This window comes from Gossypium hirsutum, chromosome A06 (assembly GCF_007990345.1).
Source record: "Gossypium hirsutum isolate 1008001.06 chromosome A06, Gossypium_hirsutum_v2.1, whole genome shotgun sequence".
NCBI classification, from domain to species: domain Eukaryota; kingdom Viridiplantae; phylum Streptophyta; class Magnoliopsida; order Malvales; family Malvaceae; genus Gossypium; species Gossypium hirsutum.
In genome coordinates this window covers 110,678,088-110,692,091 of record NC_053429.1, presented here as the reverse complement: position 1 = coordinate 110,692,091, position 14,004 = coordinate 110,678,088, and the positions used below count along the sequence as shown (strand labels likewise).

Sequence of the window (14,004 nt, the reverse complement as noted above, 5' to 3'; positions counted from 1 at the left end):
CTAAGTCCCATAAAGATACTCCCCTCAGTGAATTCTTTAATGTAAGTAGATATCCATTTTCCTGTTTCCTAATCACCTTTGCATTTCAGTTCTATGTCGTTCATAGTTATTATAAGCATTGGTTACCATTTGAACTTTTACATGAAGGTGGAGGTCACTGCTTTATCAAGCTTTAAAGAAAAAGAGGATTTGTTCAAAGAGCAGGTAATCTCTCTCTCTTGTTACTGAAGTTTATTATGCTTCAAAATTTTAGGTATGATTGACTTTTGGATACTGCTTTTAACTCTTTTCGTATTACTTTGTTTATCCAAATACTTGGCTTTGGGCATCATGATCCATTTTTTTATCCTTTTGGTACATTGAAGAAGGCATGAAGGGGAGGGGAGGGAGGGGAGGGGAGGGGAGGGGAGGGAGAGTGAGTAGAATCCTGGCCCTTGATGCTAAACTAGCATTTAAATTTCTCTCATGCAGGTTGCTCAACTAAGGTAGCACTTTTTCAAATCTATTTTTCTGGGAGGATTTGCTGGTGATAGACAGGGTGTTGTCCCTGCCGCCGGATTCTCTTTTAGTGCACAACAGACATGGAGAGTTATAAAAGAGAACAAGGATCTTGATCTTCTTGCTCACAAGGTTATCTCTTCATCCTTATCTTTCTATCTGAATAGTGTTTCTTTCCTTATCATATAATTAATGTCTTTCCATCATTGTCATCAAGTAATGGTTGCCATAGTGCGTTGTGAAGAGATTGCAAATGAGAAACTCCATCACTTATCCTCTAATGAGGTACATTTTTACTTTGCTTGATTGAATGCTCCATTTTAGTAATGGTTAGTAAATTTTGAGTAGGATTGCTAGCATTGGAAGAAGTTGTTCAAAGTGGACCAGTGTTTGGTTTTGGGAGAAGGCTGAGCTCTATCCTAGAAACCTACTTTAGGCATGTATTGTTGTTTGATGCTTTGAATTGTATGTATTAATCATCCAACCTAAAACCAACTGTTTACAAGTGGAGGAGCTCAACTTTAATATGAGACCATACGAAACCCAATACTAAGATGCGGATAACACCACTTAACACTCCCCTCACATGTAGCTCAAAAGGTCTTTACGTTAAATAGCTACCTTTGTCAACCTTATAGGGTTAGGTAGGAGGAACAGCATAACAGAGATTAGGTTTTGGTATCCTCTTAAGTATCCTACCTAAAGCCATTTGTTTTTCGGTGGAGGGGCCCAACTTTTATATAAGGCCAAACAAAACCCAATACTTAACAGATGTGGGATAAACTACTTAGCAGCATGCAAAAGGATAATCTTTGAGAAAAGATCTGTTGTAATTACTATGACTTTCTGTGTACACATTGTGCTATTAGCCTTTGGTTTCTTGAATCCACAAACTTCAATGGGTGGTTCTTATTTGTATATTTAATTAATGATTTCATAAATTTATGATTCATATTGAACTTCTTTTATTTTTCCTTCAGTTCATAATCTTTCTTGTACACTTCAAATTCTTTCGTGATAGATATGACATAGAGACATTCTACTTCGATCATGGTGTAAGAAATGCAAAGCGGAAACAACTGGAATCAAAAGCTTTAGATGTAAGCACTACATATCATCATCATGATTTTATTTTGTTTGAAAAAGTAGATTGTGCATCTAGTTCATTTTTGAACTTTTAATTTTTTATTCCAAGCAGTTTGTGGCTTTTACCAATTAATTTTGTTTGTTAATGGAGGTGGTTGAAGTTATGTTGATCTAGGGAATTGAAACTGGAGTCCTAGTGCCTTTTTCATCGTGAATTTAAAGTATCATCGAGGATGGATGTGTAACAATGTCCAGCTAATATAAGCAGTTTTCTGTTTGAAACATAACGATGGTTGAAGGGCCTTATACATGTTCCAAGTATTGTAAAACTTAAATAATTATAAGACCTATTAGACATGCATTTTCAGTTAAACATAATGTTTTAAACTTCTGACATATAAGCCTTGTAAGGCCTCATATGCATTAGCGATTAAATATAATAATGTTGCTGGCTATCTGTGTAAGGTAGATTGAGTGAGAATTTTCCAGTTTTTGCTTCTTCATTAGCTTTAGGATTGTTTTCGTGTCTGTAGGGGTTTCAAATGGTTTACTTTATGTCATATGAGTAATCTTGCTGAATTTTTTGATATTGCAAAAAAACTTCCCTCTGCTGATTGTTGTACTCTTCTGAATTGAGCTGTTTGTGCATCCTGCTTATCTTAACCTGCTTGGACCTTTTCACTTCAAAACACTTGAAGATTTCAAGTCAAGATTGGAACAGATGCTGAGTAAAGGAGAAGGATTTGCAGCTTCTATTTGTACAAGTACTGAGTCTTGTATGCTTGAATTTGACCAAGGATGTGCAGGTAATGTAATAGAAATTTTTCATACACTTTACCCTAGTGAATTACACAAAGCAAGTCTAAATTACTATAATAAGAATAATATGGTCTCCAGAAGTACTGAGTCTTGTTCAACTTGTTTATCTGCTTTAACAGTTCACTTTTTCCTTATAGATGCTGCCATCAAACAGGCTAATTGGGATGCTTCTAAAGTAAAGGAAAAACTTCACCGTGATATTAATGCACATGCATTATCTGTTCAAGATGCAAAATTGTCTGAATTGATGGTTAGCTATGAGGTAATTATATTTAGGGCTAATTATGCTTTTTTTTCTTTAAATAGGAATAATCACACTTCTGGTTCTCAGTGTTTGTGAAATTTTCACTTTCAATCCCTAACTTTTGAACTTTGCTATTCCTGTCCTGAATGTATTCAATTTTCAGCATCGTTAGTCCTAAAGTTCCAAAGAAGGCAACAAAAACTGACATGGCATTAAGGGTGCATCAGGCAAATAATGGCATTCCATCTTTCACTTTTTGACTGACCATTCATTTATTTTATTTAAGAAGTTATGTCTTAATGGCCACATTTGATGAGCTATTGGCATGCCATGATTTGCTACTTGTTTACTGTTAACTCCATTCAACTTTCCCTTGTCAAATCCATTTGACATTTAACAACAGTGTTATTATGATTTGATAACATTTAGGACTGAAACAGAAAATTTCAAATATTTAGGACTAAAAGCAAAATAGGCCCTAACATTAGGAGTAAAAGTGTAATCTTAGTTATCATTTCAATGTTTTATGACATTTTCATCAGTGGGCGTTCCTTCTATTGTTCACCATTGTTTTAGTCAAATAAGCAAAAAGTTGACATTTTACTGTTATTCAGAAACAACTTGGTCAATCACTATCCGAACCAGTGGAGTCTCTATTTGATAATGCCGGAAGAGACACCTGGGCTTCAATAAGAAAGCTTCTTACACGTGAGACTGAGATTGCCCTATCAGAGTTTTCAGCTGCCATTTCTAGTTTTGGGTTAGATCAATCGACAGTTGAGAAAATGCTGCAAGATTTGAAGGATTATGCGAGAAATGTGGTAGAGAAGAAAGCAAGAGAAGAAGCTGGAAAAGTTCTGATCCGCATGAAGGATAGGCAGGAAAACCTTAATTTTCATATTCCTTAAGATTGGCAGTATTGATGAGAATAATCTGTCATATTTATGGCTTTCTTGCCTGTATCAGGTTCTTAACTGTCTTCAGTCATGACAATGATTCAATGCCAAGAGTTTGGACTGGAAAGGAAGACATTAAGACAATTACTAAGGATGCTCGTACTGCTGTATTTTTCTGGATTATGTCATGAGTGCTACTTTCAGTCTATCATCATTTTGCATGCTGCATCAAGGATCTGAGACTTTTTACTATTGTTATATTTGCAGTCTTTGAGTTTGTTGTCTGTTATGCCATTCGATTGGACGGGAAACCAGAAATTGAAAACTTACTGTTTTCATCCCTTGTGGAATAAACTGTGATTGCTGTATCTTCAGTGGACAGAAGTATTACTACTTCAGACCCTCTTGCCTCTAGTTCATGGGAGGAGGTAATGGTTCGGTTGGTTAATTTTATAATATGATATGCACTTTATCTAGCTGAAGTTATACACATTTAGAAGTCACTTATGCATCAGGTTTCTCCAAAAAGTATCCTGATCACACCAGTTCAATGCAAGTCATTGTAGAGACAGTTTAAAGCAGAGACTGAGTATACAGTTACTCAAGCTATTTCAGCGCAGGTATGTTATCTAAGGCTCTGGTTGGTTGGCTGTGGCTAATGCTACTTTTGGAGGAAGATGACATAACAAGGGCATTGTCTAGGTGCAATCTCTAATGAATTTGTTTTTTTCTTAGGAGGTTTACAAGCAAAGTAACAGCTGGTTACCTCCCCCATGGGCAATTGTGGCAATGGTTGTCCTTGGATTTAATGAATTTATGCTCCTTTTAAGGTAACTTAATCTAATCTAGAGTCCATGGTTCATCTCATCCCCTCCTATTTTAGTTCTGTTTTTGATGGGTTAAAGGGATGAAGACCCTGGCTTTTAACAGGAGCTGGGATTAGTAGTCTTCGGGGACTGCCGTGCTCAAAGGCAGTGGGTGAACCTACAGGGCAAGACCTCAGGTTCAGCTTGGATATATCTGAAATCTGATTCCTAGCATAATTCAAAATACTAGCATGGGTTTTCCTGGTTTACTTTCTACTATCATGTTAATTGTTGTGCTCATAATGCTTCTCGCAAACAGGAATCCTCTCTATCTAATGGGTCTATTTGTTGTGTACTTACTTTCAAAAGCGATGTGGGTTCGAGGGCAGTTTCAACATGGCACTGTGAGTATGGAAGAGAAAATGCACCGTCTCTTTGCCAAATTTTCTTGTAGTTTTGATTTGTGATTTACTGTTTCAAATGTGAATTTGCACATGGCATGTATTCAATCAAAATCCTAGGTTTTTTTGCTTGGAATTGAAAGCCTGGACCTATAGCTTAGTTTTTTTATTTCTGAAAATGATCCATTCTTCAGTCAGTGAGACCAAAGATTATCAGGATCTATTGTCTAGTTGCCCTAAATCAGAATAACCTTGTTTGAAACTGATCTAGATTCTTTGTTTGCCTTCTTGCCAGCTGGCTGGGCTAATCTCTATCTCGTCGAGGTTTCTTCCCACCATCATGAATCTTCTAAGGCGACTTGCAGAAGAGGCTCAAGGGCATCAAACTGCTGAGCCCCCCAGGCAACAATGTTCACTCGTTTTTCAGAGTTTGAAGAATCAAAGTCATCCAAATCCAACCGACTCAATTCCAGAGTCATCTGTAGCATCCAACATTTCAACATCTGATGGTGGTATCGAGTACTCAAGCCCTAACGTAACACACGGAAGTACAAAAATTCCAGAAGCAGAACTTTCTTGATAAAAAGGTAATCTCATGTAAAATTTATAACAAAATAGGGTAAGCTACTCCCTCATCCACAAATTTTTCTTTCAAATGAAAAAAAAGGGATGAGACAGAAAAGTAGTCCAGGATGCAGGATTTCACTCAGTCCTACGTAGTGGTGTGTGTATGACCAAATTTTGCCAGGGCCCAATAAAATCACAATAAAATCACAGACCAAATATTAAAATTCAATTAAAACCTAAAATATCCCAAGCTCAAATACAACCCAAAATAAAAAATAAAAAATGAAGAAAAAGAAAAAAATCTAACCTCTTCACCCTATGTGCCGCCCTAAGCGCCGCCTTAGTCTTCTTTTGTCGACCACTTGTAAAAAGAAAAGATAGTAAATAAAAAAAAAGTTGTAACAAGGCTATAAAAGCCATCATAAAACCAAATGTAAAGGGGAATGAAGGATAAAAAAAAAAGAAAAAAACATTGTATTTTCACAGAAAGATCAAAAATCCAAAGCAAAAAAAAAATTGATTTTAATTTCTTGTATTCCCTTTGTTCATTTTTCATTTTTGTTATTTTATTTTATTTTCTTTATTTCATATATATATATATATAATTTAATTGAATTCCTTATTTGAATTCCCTTGCAAACATGTTTATATTTTTCCCTTTAAATCTATTTATGTATACCATTTGTTCCCCAATTTTAAATTATACTTTGTTTATTTCAAACACTTGCCTATATTACTATTTTTGTTATATACAATGTTTATATTAAGTTTTATGCTTTATGTATCCTGTTAATTGTTGGTAAGTAAATCTTGTTTCAAAATATTTTGTATAATTATTGATTTATATTATATAGTATGTCATTCGTATATTCTTTTGTATATTCTTACATGGTTGCATTTATATAATTCATTTATGTTACAACTTGCTAATATGTACATTATTCGTTTTAAAATTTTATATAGGTACACATTACTATTGCTATGCACATAATATATATATATACATTTTTTGAATCTTGGTTTTAAATTATTTTGCATAACACTAACTTTAAATTTCCTCTTATAATACTTATTTTGAAGCTCATTTATATGTTAAACTTTATATGCTTTATGTATTATTTATTTTATTTTTTATTTATTTTACAATCTATTGTAAATTTTTTGCATGTATTATCTGTTTATGTATATATATATTTATATATAATTTACCTACTTTAAATTGTTTATTTCAAGTTTATTTGTTTTAACATTTTTTATTACCTTTTAAAATATTTTTCTTAAAATAGATTTTTATTTAACCATTAGTTAGAAACGTTAAATAGTGTATGTGGTAAGATTATTATCATTGGGCATGTTTCGATTTTCATGTTTGCACTTTTCAAAAATTTGTATAATATATTATTGATATATGTTTTCCATATTTGTTACTTTGTTTTGCATCCCCATGTATTATATTATGATTGAGATTGCCAACCTATTTGCATGAAATCAACCTATTTGCCTGAAATTATTCATTTCATTTTCTTTGCTTCAAATGAATCGAATAAATACGTTGCAAGTTTGTTTCCATAATCATTCCCTTTTAAAAATAAAAAATAAAAAATAAAATTTCAAAGCGAGGTAATATTTCGTGTTTGGTAATTCGAGAAATTGTGCCCTAACGTGTTGGGTTTCGATTTTCTGTTTGACCAAATAAATATTCTCTCGAGATTTTGTCCATGTTTTTTTAAATTAAAAATAAGGCAATATTTCAAATTTAGGAAATTCAAGAAAATAGTACCCTAACTTACTAGGTTTCAATTTTTCTTGTTTAACCTAAATAACTAAATATCCTTTTGAAATTTCAAATGCATGAGTTTTGGAAATTATAAAATGATCTTGTATCGAGGATTTGAAATGTTGTGTCCTATCGTGCCGGGTTGCGCTTTTTCATTTGTTCAAAATGATCAAAGATCCCTTTGGAATTTCACTCACGTTTTCTAAAAACTCTTTAAAATGAAAGAAATGTTCGATGTTTGGCAATTCGGGGAATAGTGCCCTATCGTGTTGGGTTGCAATCTCCCGTTTGTTCAAAATAATCGAATGTCTCTTCGGAATTTCACTCGTATCTTCTAAGGTGAGGCAATGGTCAATGTTTGGAAATTCGAGGAACCATGCCCTACTGTGCTGGGTATCGATTTTTCGTTGGACCAGATAGTTGGGCATCCTTTTGTTATTTTCGAATTATAAATTTTCGAACGTCGAAACAAGAAGATTTTTGGCAAAGGATTCGGGTTATTCAAATGTTATTAAAAAGAACCACATTTCAAAAACATTTTTAATTTTAGACAAAAGGACATTATTTAATCGATTTGGTACCAATTTTGGGCATAACGAGGGTGCTAATCCTTCCTCATACGTAACCGACTCCCGAGCCTATTTTCTCATATTTTCGTAGACCAAAATCATTGTTTTAGTAAACCAAAATGTTTTATTAAAACAACCCAAATTTCTAGGTGATCCGATCACACCTAAACAAGAAAAGATTGGTGGCGACTCCATTTTCGCTTTCCAAAAAGTCGATCAATCATTTTTACTTCGAAATATAAAAAAATGGTTTCGATAGCTTGGCGACTCCACTGGGGACAATAAGATAGTCAAGCCGCAAAATAGATTATTTTCTGTCCTTTTGTTGAAAATTTAAAATTTGGTTTTTAATAGACGATCCTTTTACTTTATTCGTTTCGGTTCAAGTCCCATAGAATAATATTGCATGGCATTGCATGACCACTGTGGTCACACCTTCTAAGTTGGGAGTAAGAAACTATGCTTTCGTGAGGTTTTCACCTCCGCATGGGCTAGTGGATTGCTTCCGGGGTATATCCGTACCTATGATTTCGTGAGATTTTCATCTCCGCATGGTCATAGAGAAATGTATCCCCCCGAGCCAAACTCGATCTATATGAGCCTATAATGGGTGAGGATTGAGGAATCTGCTGGTTCGGGTACCTTATCTCTAGAACTAAACCGCATATAGTGAACCTTAAGAACCATCATTGGGTAAAGCCGCGCCGAGCCTTAGTACTTACCCGTATATGCGTCATAATAGCTATTATTGACACTAACCGGTGTTTTGTTTTGTTTTGTCTTTTTTGCATAACATTGCATACTAAAGGAGGCGTTAATCCGTATTCAATTACTAAGTTAGAAAATTTGACATGGAGAATGAATTTCTTAGTAAAGTCGAGGATAATACGGCCGTTCGTGCATGGTCGGAGAGGCTGTAATCAGAGAGAGGGGATAGCTTGGCAGAAGGGTATGTATCGAAGCTGCAAGATTTCACTCGCGTCAATGTAGTATAGAACGAGCTGCAAGAATTGAGAGACATTTGGGCTAGTTGGAATGAAGGAATCAAGCAATTGTTTTACCAAAATTATGGTGACGTATCCTACCTGCTAGACATTAGAGTGGATAAGAATTTGTTCCGAGCCTTGGTATAGTTTTGGAATTCTGCGTACAAGTGTTTCATGTTTGGAGAAACGGATTTGGTACCTACCATGGAGGAATACACTATTTTGCTCAGGTGTCCCAAAATTCAAGTCCGGAAGACTTATGCTCGGGTTTTTAGTAGTCAGACTTTCGTGAAGAAACTGATGAGCATTTCTAGGATGAACGAGCCTTGGGTCACTACTCGGATTCAGCAAAAAGGAGATAGCAAATGTATCCCTTGGGAGAATTCGTAAGATTTGATCTTGACACATCCAGATGAAAGAAAGAGGGTTGATATATTTGCCTTAAGAATCTATGGATTAGTGATCTTTCCTAAGGCTTTGAGACACGTGGACGAGGCAGTCATTGACTTGTTTGATTGCCTTGAAAAGGGAATCACACCGGTACTGGCAATATTGGCAGACACGTTCAGATCTTTGAGCTCATGTCGGAAGACAGGCAATGGGCGATTTATTGGATGTGCACAATTATTGATGGCATGGTTCCACGGGCACTTTTAGAAGGTAGAAAAAGTTTCCTATCGAGTCTTCTCCGAGGGTTATTTCTCATTAAAAGAAGCAGCTATATAGAGGAGAGAGGATATCTCAGAGGAGAAGTGGATGGACATTCTTCAGAACCTCAAGGTGGGGGATATCGAGTGGAGAGCTTATTGGATGGTTCCTGACGAGATCATATACCGATGTGGTAACTTTGATTGGGAGCCATTGTTAGGAATTTGGGGAGCTACCGGGTATACTCCACTGTTAGCCTTGAGGCAATATAAGTCGAGGCAGTTTGTACCCACGACCTATGGGCTTGCTCAGAGTGAATTCTCATTTAAAGGTGCTTATTATAAGAAGAGAGTTCGGGAGTTATCGGATGCTTGGAAGCAAACTTGTTGGATGAAGAGGTTAGCCGTCGGTTCCATGCTAACGCCCGAGTATAGCGAGTGGTTTAAGAAGAGGATTAATGATAATATTCCTAGGCTCAGCTTGGAGAATGCTCGACCTATCAGGGAACAATTACATGTCGCCCCATCAGAATTGGAAATTATAAGGCAAGATTTCGAAAAGAAGAATTCGGAGCTCGGGAAGAAGATCGAACAGTTAGAAGAAAAGAAGATGCATCCAAGGTTAGACACTGATGCTCAGAGGTCAGAGGCTGAGAAATGGAGAAAAGGAAAAACTAAGGCCGAAGAAGACCTAAACAGCTTGAAGACAGACTACAAGAAGTTGCGCCTATCTATGAGGACTGCGGGTTTAGGTAAGACTTCCGAACAATGGCGCCACGAAATTCGAGAAGAAAAAGCCAATACCGATCAATGGGAAAGAAAATTTTGAGAAGCTCAATCACGAAACGAAGATTTGTAGAAAAGTCTGTCGGTAAGTAGAAATGAGCAAGGGGAATTAAGTGCTAGAGTGGCAGAACTTGAGAAGTCTCTGCATCAGTATCGAAACCGCAACACCGCAATAGAGTTGAGGGCAAGCTTGAGCAAGATAGAAGAAATGAAAGGAAGGATAGAAGAGTTAGAAGCGTCACTGCAGAACTGCGAGATACGGATCCAATTTTTCGAGGCAAACGAGGATCGTTGGAAAGAGCAGCTTCGCCATGCACAAGACCAAGTCAGAAACAGAGATTACCTTATGGGGGAAGCCATAACCCAAATTCGGGAAGTAGCAGACTACTTGCAAACTTTAGCGGTTCAGACGGACACACTAAGCGTGAAGTATGAGTTGGAGTCAGACTGCGGACAAGAGCTGGCCTCGTTGCTTAGAAAAATTAGGACTTTGAGTGTTAGAGCGAGATGTTATCTGTAACTCGACTTTATGTAAAAGATTTTATTTTCAAAGTGAAATTTTCTAAAGGTAATTGAATCAAAATTGATGCCTTCTTTGCATTCATACATTTGCATTACATTATATCATCATGCATTAAAGGCCATAAGAGTTTTCTAATTAATTAAAACTTATTTCAGTAACCTGGAAACCAACGAAAACCAACCAACCACGCACCCCTACGGTACAAAAAAAAATCAATGGATAAGAAACTCGAGAAATTGGAGCAAATGCAAAAGGACATGTAAGAACAAATGTAGTCCCAGATGGAAGAGCAGCTAGCCAAAATTCAACGAGAGATGAAAGAGCAAATGATGGAGTCTCAGAGAGAGATGATGTCCCAGTTATCCAAATTACTATTGAGAGGAATAGATAAGGGAAAGGGCTCCATGGACCAAGTTGAGGAAATCAATGAAGATCTCCAATACCCCCTGGCTTTACTCCAATACATATACCGATGAAGCCCGAGATTAACCTACAAAAACTATCGGTCACAATCATGCCCCAGCAAGTTCAGGCCGGAGCTTCAATTCCGATAAACTTCCAAACCGGCTCAGGCTCTAACTTTGTCAACAACTCGAACTATCCACCTGTTCTCGACTTGGATGAAGTGGCTGAAGAGAAAAAAGCAAGGATGGATTCGCAAAAACAATTAGAAAAATGGTGTAGATGGCTTGAAGAGAAATTCAAAGTCATGGAGAGCGCGGATCATCATCAAGGGATTGATGCCAAGGATCTGAGCCTGGTCCCAGATTTAGTCATTCCCCCTAAATTCAAAATGCCTGAATTTAAGAAATACAATGGAACAAGCTGCCCTGAATCCCACATCACCATGTTTTGCAGACGAATGACAGGATATGTTAACAATGACAAGCTACTAATCCACTACTTTCAAGATAGTCTGGTTGGAGCGGCGTCTAAGTGGTACAACCAACTGAGTCGAGCCAAGATTAACTCATAGAAGGACCTGGTTCAGGCCTTTATGAAGCAATACAATCATGTGACGGACATGACCCTCGAAAGGATCACTCTCCAGAATATGGAAAAAAAGTCAAATAAAAGTTTCAAACAGTATGCACAAAGGTGGAGAGAGGTGGCCATACAAGTTCAGCCGCCACTTCTAGAAAAAGAGACAACAATGCTCTTTATTAACACCTTAAAAGCCCCTTTTATCACTCATATGTTAGAAAGCGCCACCAAGAGCTTCTTTGACATAGTGATGACGGGAGAAATGATTGAAAATGTTGTAAGGAGCGGCAAGATAGAATTAGGAGAGAGTGCTAAGAAGTCAGTCCCAAGGAAAAGGGATAATGAAGTGAACAACACGAGCACATTCAACAAGGGGCAGTCCAAATCATTTACCGTAAATCAACCCAAAATGGTGACCACCAATCAACAAAGCCCTGAATCCAATGCAAGGAAGAACACAGAAAGGCCACAATTCACCCCTATACCTATGACGTATAGGGAGCTATACCAGAACCTGTTCAACGCTCATGTGGTATCCCCTTTCTACCTGGAGTCACTACAGCCCCCATATCCCAAATGGTATGACACAAATGCCCAATGTGAATACCACGCAGGAATTACCGGGCATTCAATCAAAAATTTCACTGTATTCAAGAAAGTGGTCGAAAGACTCATTAAGGTGGGAATCGTGAGATTTGATGACTCAACCATGCCCAATGTAGCAGGAAACCCACTCCTCAATCACACCGACCAAGGAGTGAACGGGATAAGCGAAGGCAAAAACAAGAAGATTAAGTGTGAGGTTGCGAAAGTCAGGACTCCGTTGAGACAAGTGTGAAGGGAGATGGTCATGAGAGGTTTGATCGCGTTGGATTTAGGAAGAGAATCCAAAGAAGAGAGGAACTACTGCGAGTTCCACAATAAGGTGGGGCATGAAATCCAAGAGTGTGTGGAGTTCAGAGCCCCACTGCAGAACATGATGAACAATAAGGAAATGGAATTCTATGAAGAGACTAAAAACCCCGTAGAGGGAGACATATGTGCGTCGGAGGGAGAGTCAACGGTACAAAATCAAACAGTTAACTACCCCGTGGTTATCATATTGAGACCCAAAAATAATGAAGCTAGAGTTCAACTACCACCAAGGGTCCTAATCCAAAGACCTGCAATCTTCCCTTACAAAGATAGCAAAAGGGTCCCATGGAATTATGATTGTAATGTGACAATTCCGGAGAAGGAAAGCCTGGTCGACACTTTAAAAGAGGACCAAGATAGGGGCTCCTATACACGTAGTGGGAGACGTTATGATACAGCGAGTGAGAAGCACAGCCCGTAAAAGGAAAAGCCCTAGTGGACGAAGGGGTGAAGGAAAAAACGACCAAATCTGAACTTCCTGTCAATGAGCTAGTTAACGAAGAAGAGGCTAAGGAGTTTTTAAAATTCCTAAAGCATAGTGAATACAGCATGGTGGAACAGCTACATAAACAACCAGCTCGTATCTCAGTGCTGGCCTTACTTCTAAGCTCGAAAGTTTATCGCAGCGCGCTAATGAAGGTCTTGAATGAAACGTATGTTGCCAACGATATCTCTGTTAACAAACTAGACCGATTGGTTAGTAACATAAGTGCCAACAACTATATCTTCTTCAATGACGATGAGATACCACCCTGTGGCATGGGGTCGACTAAAGCATTACACATTACCACGCGCTGTAAAGGGTATACGCTCCCAGGCGTACTGATTGAAAACGGATCGGCTTTGAACGTCTTGCCATTGACCACACTAAACAGATTACCTGTAGACAGCTCTTACATGAAAGAGTGCTAGAACATACTGAAAGCATTTGACGGCACGAAGAGAAAGGTGATGGGCAGAATCGAGGTACCTCTTCAGATTGGGCCAAACATATATGAGGTGGACTTCCTAGTAATAGATATCAAGCCCTCATATAATTTCTTATTGGGGAGGCCCTGGATACATTCAGCTGGGGCAGTGCCTTCTTCGTTGCATCAAAAGTTGCAGCTGGTATTAGAGGGGAGGTTGATAACGATCAATGCTGAAGAGGATATCATTGCAACTGTGAGCAATAATGCGCCCTATTTGGAGACAGATGACGAAGCAATCGAATGTTCATTTTGATCTTTAGAATTTGTTAATGCAACCTTCATCGTTGAGGGAAGCAAAATTCTGGTGCCAAAATTGTCCAAAACCACGAGGATGAGCCTCCAGTTAACGATTGGAAAATGAGCCCTACCCGGAAGAGGATTTGGGAGACATCTGCAAGGAAGGGTTGAAACACCAATGCCGTAAGACAAGAGAGACCGCTTCGATTTAGGATTTAAGCTGGATGCGAAACAAAGGAGAAGGGAGCTGGAAAAGAAGTAAGAAAGAAGAAGAGCTCGATTAACGGGGGAA

At 37.7% G+C, this 14,004-nt stretch overlaps 1 long non-coding RNA gene across 5 annotated transcripts; it reads left to right on the top strand.

Moving 5' to 3' along the window:
- Positions 1-471: 471 nt before the first annotated feature.
- LOC121230610 (uncharacterized) lies at positions 472-5,546 on the top strand. 5 transcript variants are annotated; one of them, XR_005928601.1, is made up of 10 exons: positions 472-783; positions 1,520-1,598; positions 2,283-2,390; positions 2,541-2,665; positions 3,262-3,710; positions 3,811-3,971; positions 4,059-4,163; positions 4,279-4,373; positions 4,457-4,753; positions 5,046-5,546. It is a non-coding gene; the product is annotated as an uncharacterized lncRNA (long non-coding RNA). The 5 variants fall into 5 exon arrangements; XR_005928599.1 differs by lacking the exon at positions 472-783 and having other exon boundaries at positions 1,304-1,598; positions 4,474-4,546; positions 4,669-4,753; XR_005928602.1 differs by lacking the exon at positions 472-783 and having other exon boundaries at positions 1,304-1,598; positions 4,457-4,546; positions 4,669-4,753.
- Positions 5,547-14,004: the final 8,458 nt, after the last annotated feature.